The 12092-nt window shown below is 50.0% G+C and overlaps 2 long non-coding RNA genes across 3 annotated transcripts in view; both read left to right on the top strand.

Moving 5' to 3' along the window:
• The window catches only part of LOC142829660 (uncharacterized), a 45515-nt gene extending 38423 nt beyond the window's left edge, over positions 1 to 7092 (top strand). The window contains exons 2-3 of the long non-coding RNA XR_012904325.2: positions 5103 to 5262; positions 5484 to 7092. This is a non-coding gene — a long non-coding RNA (uncharacterized LOC142829660). The remainder of the gene's footprint in view (positions 1 to 5102; positions 5263 to 5483) is intronic.
• Positions 7093 to 10334: 3242 nt separating this feature from the next.
• LOC112546340 (uncharacterized) overlaps positions 10335 to 12092 on the top strand; it is a 160684-nt gene continuing 158926 nt past the window's right edge. For both annotated transcript variants that reach the window (XR_016349986.1, XR_016349992.1), the window contains exon 1: positions 10335 to 11286. This is a non-coding gene — a long non-coding RNA (uncharacterized LOC112546340). The remainder of the gene's footprint in view (positions 11287 to 12092) is intronic.

Raw genomic sequence — 12092 nt, forward strand, 5'->3', positions numbered from 1 at the left:
GCATTGCCAGCAGATCTAGAGAAGTGATTATTCCCATTTATTCAGCACTGGTGAGACCACATCTGGAGTATTGTGTCCAGTTTTGGACCCCCCATAACAGTAAGGATGTGGATGCATTGGAGGCTCCAGCGGAGGGCAACCAAAATGATTAGGGGGCTGGAGCACATGACCTACGAGGAGAGGCTGAGGGATTTGGCCTTGTTTAGTCTGCAGAAGAAAAGGGGGGAGGGGGGGGGGAGGATTTGATAGCAGCCTTCAACTTCCTGAAGGGAGGTTCCAAAGAGGATGGAGACAGGCTGTTCACAGAAGTGATGGATGGCAGAACAAAGAGCAATGGTCTCAAGTTACAGTGGGGGAGGTCTAGGTTGGATATTAGGAAAAACTATTTCACCAGGAAGGTGGTGAAGCACTGGAATGGGTTACCTAGGGAGGTGATGGAATCTCTATCCCTAGAGGTTTTTAAGTCTCAGCTTGACAAAAACCCTGGCTGGGATGATTTAGTTGGGATTGGTCCTGCCTTGGGCAGGGGGCTGGACTCGATGACCTCCTGAGGTCTCTCCCACCCTGGGATTCTATGATAAACCTTGTCTATGATGAAAACCACTTAAAGGGTGAGGGTGGTGCTGCATCCCCTGCACACCTAGTTCCATCAGCAATGTCCCTACTATAATGGTTGCTGTGAGTGTCTCTATTATGAACATTCATTGCTTGAAAGGAGACTGTTCTCCTGTCTCTGCTTAGACTGCTCTCATTGCTTATTAAGATATGTTGTGTATGGAAGAGTAGCCTGATCCTCTTATCATAATTTTTACAAACTATTGGCCGCTTTCTCAGCTGGCCTATATTGGTGTTGCTCCATTGAAGTCAGTAGGTCTGTGCTGATTTATACTAGGGATGATAACTATCAGGTATGTGTGTGAACATGTAACAGTTTTAGCAGTTACACAATTACACGCAGGAGGGCAGGTGGGAGCCAGTGTTTGTGTTTGTGTTTCAGTTAGCTCCCTGCGAGCCCAGGCTCCCGCCTGCCCCGATAAAGTGGCAGCAGCACGGGGAATAGGCAGCTCTGTGGGAGCTGATATGTGCAGGGAGCCAGCTTGAAAGCCGCTTCCTGTGGGTGCTGGCTCCCACCAGACCCTCCATCTCCCAGGCTGCTTCCTCTTTATCAGAAGCAGTAGCGCAGTGGGGTATGGGAGAAGGCGACTCCATGGGAGCTGGTGCTCACAGAGAGCCAGCTTTAAGCTGGTTCCCCCTGAGCATAGGCTCCCATGTTCTCCCGCCCCACCCCCCGCTGCCTCTGTGGGAGATGGGGTAGGAGCAGGTGGCTCCGCGGGAGCCGGTACGTGGGAGGAGCTAGTTTAAAACCTGGCTCCCTGTGGATATGGCTCCCACCTCCACCCCTTGCTCCCTCTGATACAGAGTCAGCAAGGGGAGTGGAGTGTGTATAGTTGGTAGGATTAACTGGTAGGACCAGGCTTATCGGTTAATCGTGTAGTTGACTACACGTGGACATCCCTAATTTATACCAGTAGGAACCAAAGGCCTGCCTTTGCAAGCATTGATTATGGGTTTACTTCCACTGACATAAAATAAAACATGCAGTGGTGGTACATGTTTTACATGTTTATGACATCAAAATGCCAGAAATGACTATTGATATGCAATTAACAATTCAGAAAATCCTTTACATTAATGACAATTGGGAGAAAATCTTATGATCTATCCTTTATAAAAAGCACAAAACCTAGTCTTAAATGTTTGCAAAAAAGGCTTCTAACAATTAGGGTTGCTAATTTAGTTGGACTTTTTCCTGGAGGTTTTATTGAAAGATTTTAATCTTTAATTCTTGGAGATGCTAGGACAGTTCTGGAGAGTTGGCAACCCTACTAACAATAAAAACAAATACTCAAAAGCAATAATTAATTATTTGTGGTATTTAATGCCTTACTACAATAGGTTGGCTGTGATTACATTTTGAAACAAGAGACATTTAATTGTAATGTTTATTTTATTGATGTTTGAAAATGCTCTTAAACATTTGTATCTATTAACGTTCTACTAAATCTCTCCAAACTTTGTGGGAGTAGCTTGTGAGTAGTTTAAAAGATGTTATAAACAGTTTAATGCTTTTAGTTAATCAGCTAGGGGGAGGCGTATAAAAGAGATAAACAAAATGTAAATGCTGTAAAAATTCAAATTGGTGATTGTCTAAAACTCACCTTTGGCAAAATGTTCTAAAATAGGAGTCTCATTAACACATATTTAGTCACCAAATAAGTAGGCTTAACTTCAGAAATACAGAATACCAAACAATTCCTATTCCTGTCAGTATGTGCATGGGACTTTTGAAAAAAAGGCCACATATTTAGTTATCTAAACATGGATGTGAGAGTGTAGCTTTAGATTCCTTGTTTCTTAAAATTTTATCCCTAGATGCTAGAGACCCAGGAGTGCAGGAAACAACAGGGAAGTAGTAAATGTCAATGCCCTTGGCTACACAGAGGGTTATGTGGTATTTAGTCAGATTTTAGACACTTAGAACCATTTACATTTTAATTAGATAGTGATATGGAACCAAATGAACTGTTATATGCTAAATATAATTTCAGTAATTAAATTGTGTTCAATCTGCAGTCTCTATACCTATTTAATCAAATGTTAACCAGAAATTTTCTTGATGTGCCAAGAAAAACAACACATTTAAGCCCAACCCCTGAAGCTAATAGTCTTCAAGAGTACAGCTGGTTGGTAAATTAGGAAAGAAAGTGCAAACATAAAGTCTCCCATTCTGACACAATTCCCGGTAATATTTATCACGCTAATAATATTAAAGAGGTCTGTCCATATCTGAGCGTGAACATGGGTGTCTATAGCAAACCCCTAACATGATCCCATCAGAATCTCTTCTACAATTCTTCTCCCAACTGATTTTTGTTCAAATCAATTCTCTTTTGTCTACATTGTAACTTATTTCTTTACAGTTTACTATATTATTGTGGTTTGATTAAACCAGGGTGTCTCCTAAACTGTGCATATCCTTCACAAGCAATATTCCAGTCATGAGTGCTACTCCACCATGTTTCTATAATCCCTGAAACATCTGGTTTGACCTTTTATTGCCAAAACTCTGTACATTCATGTACAAGCACCTCGCTTGGTTCCCTCAGATTGGAGGTTATAAGTGGGATTCCTTTTCCACATTCACTGCTGCCACTTATTTAAAAAAAGATGATGAGCTGGGAGGAACTTTCCCCTTTCCCTCTCTGTTATGAGCACTGATGAATCCCATATTTTAGGAACCAGTGGGATTCTGACGTATTTGAATAGCCTCTGAGTTCAGCTGTGAAAGTATCATCAGTGGCTTGAAACTACACTTCAGTTGGCTGTGGTATTGTGTATGTTTCCTAGCATTAAAACAGCCACTTTTTTCCCTGAGTAGGTTGGCCAAACTCCTGGTTTGCAAGGTTTGTTCTGGTCTAGAATAGTCCTGGTACTCCAATTAGTTTTATTTATGTCAGCCTCAGTAAATCTGGGGACTGCCCACCTGTTTTCTCTATTAGTTTTGCTTTGTGTGCCTCCTGCAGCTGCCTCCTGGCTAACTAGCTGATGAGCAGAAGTCATATTTGCTTCCAGCTACAGCTGAGAGACACAAAGAGAGTCTCTGCTGAAGGAATGGAATGCAACAACAGAGGGCAGCTCCTGAGCCAGGGAGGAACATCTTCAGACCTGTGTGTAGGCTAAATCAGGCCTTAGGCATCCAAGATTGGACACTCCAAATTAATTGATTCTTTTGATCTTACCCTTTCTAGGCCTCCATTCCCTCTGTAAAATGGAGATAATGGCCCCTTGATCTCACAGGGAAGATATGAAAAGAAGTTCATTAATGTGTGTGAACAGCTTAGATACTATAGTGATGGGTGCTGTAGGAAAGCCCAGGAGGAAATAGATTGTCTTCAGAGCAGCATATAAACAGCGTGCAGTTATAAGTCCTGGGACCACACATTGAGCAATGAGAAGAAAAGAGAATATTCAATATCCTGCTATCTGCTGGATGGCAATGTGTTGTGAAAAAAAAAAAATAGAATCCAGAGCTGTGCAGGCTCAAGGGAAAGTAACTTATCAGAAGTCTTCACTGGGTAGAAAACATTGTTCTAAGTACCATATAAAAGACACTTATCTCTAATAGGACATAACTGACCAAATTCTGTTCTCTGTATAGGATTACTTAAGCGTAACACAGCAGAACTTGTTTCCCTGTATGGTATTTCAGGACAGAAAAATAGTAGTAGTACCAATGCACTCACCCTTGTTCATTCCTGGAGGATCTAAGGGTATGTCTACACTACAAAGTTAATTCGAACTAACAGCTGTTAGTTGGAATTAACTTTGATAGGCGCTACACATGCAAACCGCTAGTTCAAACTTAATTCGAACTAGTGGAGCGCTTAATTCGAACTAGGTAAACCTCATTCTACGAGGACTAATGCCTAGTTCAAATTAAGTAGTTCGAATTAAGGGCTGTGTAGCCACTTAATTCGAACTAGTGGGAGGCTAGCCCTTCCCAGCTTGCCCTGGTGGCCACTCTGGGCACAACCAGGGAAACTCATCTGCCCCCCTCCCGGCCCCAGAGCCCTTAAAGGGGCACGGTTTGACTACGGTGCTCATGCCAGTTGCAAGCCTGCCAGCACCCAGCCAGTAGACCCTGCACCTGGCATGGGATGAGTCAGCCACCCGCTGCCACCCAGCCCTTCGCCTCTTCCCAGGACCAGGCTGGCGGCTCCCAGGAGCCTGCCTGGGGCTGCAAGAGGTGGGTGCTTGCCTGGTCTAGTGCGGAGATCGTGGACCTCATCCAGGTTTGGGGGGAAGCCTCCAACGTCCACGATCTCTGCACTAGCCACAGGAACACGGCTGTCTACAGCTGCATGGCTGCCAGCCTGGCCACCAGAGGACACATGCGGACCCAGGAGCAGGTCCGCTGCAAGGTCAAGGACCTGCGGCAGTCCTACTCCAGGGCTTCCCAGCCAGGGGCTGATCCGGAGGCCTGCCCCCACTTTGAGGCCCTGGACTGCATCCTGGGGGCTCACACCGTCTATGCCCCCCAGGTGGTGATCAACCCCGGGGCAGAGGGACCCGTCCTGGACACGGAGGAGGAGGACGCCGAGAGCCAGGAGCCTGCAGGGAGCCTACCCAGGACCCAAGACCCCCGAGGCACCCCACAGAGCACATCAGCTGTGTCGTCCGAGGCCAGAGAGGCCTCCACATGTGAGTGCCATCATGCTCCCCTTATGTGTATGGGGAACGTGGGGGGAAAGGTAGCTCAGGGACCGTGTGCCTGGGCCTTGCCCACCATGGAGCAGCAGCTGGGTGTCATGCAGGGGCCCTGGACCGTTTCCCACACGCCAACCTCGCCTTGCAGAAGGGGATTGGGTTTCACCCTCCGTGTTCCCGGCGGAGAACTGACCACTGCTCTTGTTTCATCACAGCCACAGCACCTGGAACTGCAGGGTGCACCACCCCATCTGCAACAGCCACCTGCACCCAGGCCAGCAGGAGCACCAGGAACCTGGAGGACTACCAGCGGTGGCACCTGCGGCTACTGGAGCATCAGACCCGAATCCAGGAGCACTGGGTCCGGGAGGACCTGCGGCTGCGGCAGCGGAGCTTGGAGGCGCTGGAGGAGCAGGGCCATGCCCTCAGAGATCACCTCCAGACCCTGGTGGACAGGTTCCTGCCTCCTCCTGCTCCAGGCCCTGCAGCCACCCCAGCTCTCTCTCCTCCTCCCACCCCTGCTCCCCCTCCCGCTTCCTCCGCACCCCCATCCCTCCTGCCCCACCCTCCACACCTACTCCCCCCCGACACCCCCACAGCCACAGTGTTGAGAGATGGGAGAGCCAGCAGGACCCCCAACCCTGAGCTTTTCCCTTCCCTTCCTCCCCTTCCAGCTCCCTCCTCCCAGGTTTCTCCCTGCCCCCACCCCAGTTATGTAAAATAAAAAGAGATTTTTGTTGGCAAAACAGGTGTCTTTATTTGACATTAGGAAGGGGGGTTAGGGAGGGGAAAGAGGAAGGAGGGCATGGTAGAAGAAGGCCCCAGTGGGGCATGCAGGGAGAGTTCAGTCCTCCTCCTCCACCCGGAAGCTCTCCCTCAGGGCTTCCCGGATCTGGACGGTCCCCCAAAGGGCTTCCCGGATGGCGGCAGTGTGGGGCTGTGCGTACTGGCCAGCCATGTGGTCAGCCTCAGCCATCCAGGCTGGCAGGAAAGCTTCCCCCTTCCGCTCGCACAAATTGTGCAGCACACAACATGCTGCCACCACGGGAGGGATATTGTGCTCGGCGAGGTCGAGGCGGATGAGGAGTCACATAAATCAGGCTTTCAGGTGTCCAAAGGCCCCCTTGACCACGATGCGGGCCCTGGTGAGCCTGACATTGAAGATCTGGCGGGAGGGGTTGAGGTGTACGACTTCATCAGCCAGGGCTGTAGGGGGTAGGCTGCATCCCCCACCAGGCACACGGGCATGTCCACGTCCCCGACCCTGATGTGGCAGTTGGGAAAGAAGGTCCCGGCATGCAGCCTCTGGCACACTGAGGAGTTGTGGAACACCCTGGAGTCGTGTGCCTTTCTGGACCAGCCCACATTAATGTCTGTGAACTGGCCCCAGTTGTCACACACAGCCTGCAGGAGCATGGAGAAGGACCCCTTCCTGTTGATGTACTAGGAGGCCTGGTGTTCCGGGGCACGGATGGGGATGTGCATCCCGTCAATGGCCCCCCCACAGTTGGGGAAACCGAGGGTGCCGAACCCCCGGATGACGGCGTCTGGGTTGGCGAGGTGGACCACCCTGCAGAGCAGCACTCAGTTGATGGCTTTGACCACCTGCAGAGGGACACAGCAAACCGCAAATCACTGGGGCGCCCGGGTGGCTGGGAGTGTTCGTTCCCTGGCACTGCCCCGCACCCCACTCCCAGAAGCAACCCCTGCGGGCGGCGTGTAGTACGGCTGGGACAGACCAAACCCTCCGGTGTGGGGCATTTTCGCCTCCTCCCCCCATGTTTTCCCTGGGGCGGCCTACCCCTCTCCTCCTTGCAGTCCCCCTCCCCCCTCGGCCCAGTGGCTGGTGGGTGCTATACCTGTATGAGCACTGCTCTGACAGTGGATCTCCCCACACTGAACTGGTTCCCAACGGATTGGTAGCTGTCCGGCGTGGAGAGCTTCCACAGGGCGATGGCCACATGCTTCTGGAGGGGGATGGCGGGCCTCATGTGAGTGTCCCGTCGCTGCAGAGCAGAGGCAAGCCACTCGCAGAGCTCCAGGAAGGTGTCCTTCTTCATCCTGAAGTTCTGGGTCCACTGTCTATCTCCCCAGCGCTCCAGGATGATGCGGTCCCACCAGTCGCTGCTGGTGTCCAGACGCCAGATGCGACGGGGCACACTGGCGTCCGGGCACTGCTGCTGCTCCTCCACAACCCCCAGAGAGACCAGGGGGAGAGGCAGGGAGCTGATGTGCACCAGGTGGTGCAAGGCAGCCTCCACCCATTGCTGGCAGCTTGCAGCAGCAAGTCCAAAAACTGGAGCAGCATGTCCAGGGTGAGCTCTGGCTCCATGTTGCCAACTGCAGCGGCATCTCCAATGGGAAGCACCGACACAGGCAGGTGGAGAGAAAAATGCTTTGCTGTCCCTCGGTGAGGTTGGCAAGCAAGCGGAAAAGCTGAGAACCGGCTGTCCGGGGGGGGGGTCCCTTTAAGCACGAGCCTCAGATAGCCTCAGACAGCAGCCACACAAAGTAACTACTGACCTGATGCCCTGCTGGAACTGGTTTCAGCTGCCCTTAAATGTGACCCAGCATCCAATCAGTGTGGATGCGCTAGTTCAAATTAGCAAAATGCTAATTCGAATTAGTTTTTAAGTCTAGCTGCGCTAATTCGAATTAGCTTAGTTCGAATTAGTGCTATAGTGTAGACATACCCTCAGCTATTACTATCATGTCAGATACTCTTTTGCTAAACCATATATATAAAGTGACAGTCAAGAGCTATAGTTTATGTTGCAAAGGAGATGGATGTCACATCTGTTTCAGAATTTCACTATGTCATGTCTTTGTAGAATGAGACTGAAAAAAAAATGTATTGTCCTAAAGCGATCTCAGTGATGTAGTTTTGTGTATATATTGGACTCATGGATATTTTATCTGCTTTAAGACAAGAATGCCTATTGAGTGTTAGGCATATTAGCCAAGGATGCAGAGGGCATCCTGTGACACCTGGTATCAATCATAAGCACATGAAGTACAAAGGATTTATTGAATTTTCCAACATCTCATTTGACAGACATTTAATAAAGTGTTAGTAGCAGAGCTGAGAGAACTATCACACTTCTAGTTTAAACAGCATTTCATGAACTTTTGGATCTTCTTTGAAGAGCTGGTTTAAAAATTTGAACCAGATCATTCATTTGCACATAAATTGTAAGCTATGCATTCACGAAGAGTACATTTTTGAAGTTTCCTTTAGTTAGTTTTATATAGCATGTGTATTAATGCAGAATAGAGACATAGATTTATGGTAGTTCTAATCAAACAGTAAACTGCAATATAAAGAAAGATTGCATTAAGGAAATGAAAGGGTTTCTTTTGTTCTGTTTACCCAGAATCTCAAAACCCTGCAGTTAATGATATGTTTGCAAATGGTGAATGACATTTGTGACGTTACTTATCTGTACTTAAGCAGAATCACATCTTTTTGGATCGAGAATTTTGATTAAAATGTGGCAGATACATGTCAAAGAAATAGTTCCTTTATGGTTGCAAATGTAGTGTCCTGTGAGTTTGACAAGTTGGCTGGTTACTTCCAGATCTCAAACCTTCACTTTTTAAATAGGGGTATTGACCAGGTTGTACTGATGCAATTTTTGCCAAACTCTAAGATCTTTCCTCTCTTTAACAACCTAGCTTTGATAGGCACAGCAAGGGATTGTACTAGTCTTTCGTGATGAAGGTATCCCTCCAGGAATAGCCAGAAGTCTAGTGTTCATATTGATTCTCTTATCTGTTGGGCAATGTTTGATAACCTTTGATTATCAGGTTTTTGTTAACTTTCCTGTGGACCCTGGATGGAATAGCCAATATTACACAAGAGATTTTGCTCTTTTTTTTCTGAGGCTACATCTAGATTGCAGGCTTCCTTTGGAAGAAGCTTTTCTGGAAGAGGTCTTCTGAAAAAAACTTCTTCCGAAAGAGAGTGTCCACACTGGCCAAGTACATAAAACAAGCAATGCACTTTCCCCAAAGAGAGTGTCCAGACTGATCGGATGCATAAAAGGCCACCCGTATCCAGTTCAGGTAGGGCTTTAGGTCACCAGTTCCTTCCGAGTGCTGGTACCGGAGGCTAGCAGAGACACGCTCTTAAAGGGACCCCCCTGGACAGCTGTTTCTCTGCTTCTGCTGCGTGCTTGCTACCTCTTCGAGAGACAGCAAAGCTCTTTCAGTGCCTGCTGTGGTTGCCCTGCTTTTTTGGATGCCACAGCTTTTGTCTTTATGCCATGGAGCCAGAGCTGCACCTGGGCATGCGATGGCCCTACATGGCCATGCTGCAGTTTCTGTAGCACTTTGTACTGGCTGCCTTCCTGGTCCTGCACGAGCTTGACCCTGAGGTCATTCTTAGGACCCTCTCCCTGGGTGTAGGAGCAACACCCTTGCAACTGCAACTGACACTGGAGAGGCGTGTCTGGAGTCTGGACACCAGTTCAGGGTGGTGGAACTGGCTGGTTATGGAGAAATGTGATGACAAGCAGTGGCTCCAAAACTTCTGCACGAGGAAGGCCACCTTTTCGGAGCTGTGTGCCTGGCTTGCCCCTGGCCTCCGATGACGCAACACCCACCTGCAGACTGTCATCCCCCTGGAGAAGCGGGTTGCAATCACCATAGGGAAGCTCACCACCCCCAACAGCTACTGGTCGGTGGGGAACCAGTTTGGCATGGGGAAGTCCATTGTTGGGGCCTTCCTCATGGAGGTAAGGCACTCTCAGGCTGCAGTCCCTGAATGGGGGGAGTCCTGGAAAAGGGGGACCCTAGGGAAAGGGGGGTTGTGTGTGTGGGGGGGTGGAGTGGGGGTGGGGGAGAAACCCCATCCACGGGGGGTTGTGCCATCCCGCCATCACACACAGCTCCGCTTCTGGGGGGGGGGGTGGCCTCATAGTGGGTGGCTCAAGAGGTTTTGAGGGGTGGGATGGGTGGAGGGCGGACACCTTCCAAGGTCTCAGGCACCCCTTCTTTCATTCTAGGCTCATCTAGACTATGCTAAAGTGTCAAAAGAGGAATTTGCATATCTTCTTCTGATCTCACTTTTGAAGGGGGGGGGTTGCCAAAAAAATGCGTCTTGACTACTTTTACTTTTGAAAGCTCTGCTTTCAAAAGTGAGATCATAAGAAGATATGCAAATTCCTGCTGAATTTGCATATCCTCTTTTGACGCTTTAGCGTAGTCTAGATGAGCTTTCTCTGTTTTGTGTGTTTGTCTCCTGCTGCAGGTCATGAAGGCCATCAACTCCATCCTGCTGCGGAGGGTCATCCACCTAGGAAACCTGGACCCCATCGTGGCAGTATTTGCTGCTCTGGGGCTCCCAAACTGTGGTGGAGCAACTGATGGGACCCACATCCTGATCCGAACATCGAGCGTCCCAATATATCAACGGCAAGAGCTGCTTCTCAATGTTGCTGTAGGCCCTGATCGACCACCGTGGACAGTTCATGGACATTTTTGCCGGGTGGTCTGGAAGGGCACACGATGCACACATTTTCAGAAACTCCAGCCTCTACGGAAAGCTGGAGGTGGGCACATTCATGACTTTGCCGTTGGGGATGTGCAGGTGCCACTGTGCATCGTGGGGGATGCGTCCTACCCCCTGATGCCGTGGCTTATGTAGCCTTATACTGGCCACCTGGACCCCAGCAGGGACCAATTTAATGCACACCTCAACTGGGCCAGGAGCAGGTTGAGTGCACCTTCGGCCACTTCAAGGTGTGGTTCAGTTGCCTCCTGACCCATCTGGATATGGAGAAGCACATCATCTCCGAGGTGGTTTTGGCATGTTGTGTCCTCCACAACATTGTGGAGAGAAAAGGGGAGGCCTTCCTTCCGGGGTGGGCGACAGACGCTGGTCGCAAGGAGGAGGAGAAGGAGGACGACGATGAACAACAGCTCAGGAGGAGGAGGACACTGGTAGCGTTGTCACCCTCAGCCTGGAGCTGGTAGTCCAGGCCCTGGAGATCATCTGATGCTGGGAGGGATCATCAAGTGAGTACTTTCATTTTGTCACACACACAGGGCGGGAGAGGCGGGCTAGGAGAGGATGGGGTGCAATCGTCACTTGGCACGCTTGGCCTGGGCAGCGTGCTGCTGTCTGTGTACGTGGTCTCAGGAGCCAGCCCCAGAGCACACACTGGCAGCACATCACAGGAAGCCACCCGAACCCGGGAGATCCGCAAGCGCTAGAGGGTCCACGAGGACCTCATGAGGGAACATGTTGCAATTCTGTGTGACATGCAGCAAACGCTGGCCCAAAAGGTCCGCGATGACACCAAGTGGCGCAACCACATGTGGGATCAGATTGTGTGGCAGGGCAAAAACATGTGTGCCACTATCTGGGAAGTGATGGCACACCCAGCTTCTGTCCCCACTCTAGTCCTCCTGCTCCCTGCCCTCCCGCTCCCCCTGCCAGACCTGACCCAACTCCAGCCCCTGCCCCTGCTTGTCCCCTGTTGTCCCAGGCCCCCCCCCCCAACCTTGAGTTCATCGAGGTCCCCGGACCCAAGGCATGCACCACTCACTGCCCTGATCCCCCTTCTTCAGTCCCCTATCCAGGTTCTCTGCCCCCCGCCCCCCTCCTCATTACTTTTTGTTAAAAAAATACAAAGTTTTTGTTGTTTCACTCACAACAGTTGTTTTTATTGATTGTACAGGAAAGGGGAACAGAGAGGGGTTGTAGTGGGAAAGGTAAAGGGGGGCAAAGCTCAAAGCCCATTGGGGAGGCCTTCGGGAGAGATACTGGGGTCCTTGAGAGAAACTCTCCCTCAGGGCCTCTTGGATGCAACCACCATGGG

Source organism: Pelodiscus sinensis, chromosome 1 (genome assembly GCF_052426305.1).
Source record: "Pelodiscus sinensis isolate ZL-2025 chromosome 1, ASM5242630v1, whole genome shotgun sequence".
In the NCBI taxonomy this organism is placed as follows: Eukaryota; Metazoa; Chordata; order Testudines; family Trionychidae; genus Pelodiscus; species Pelodiscus sinensis.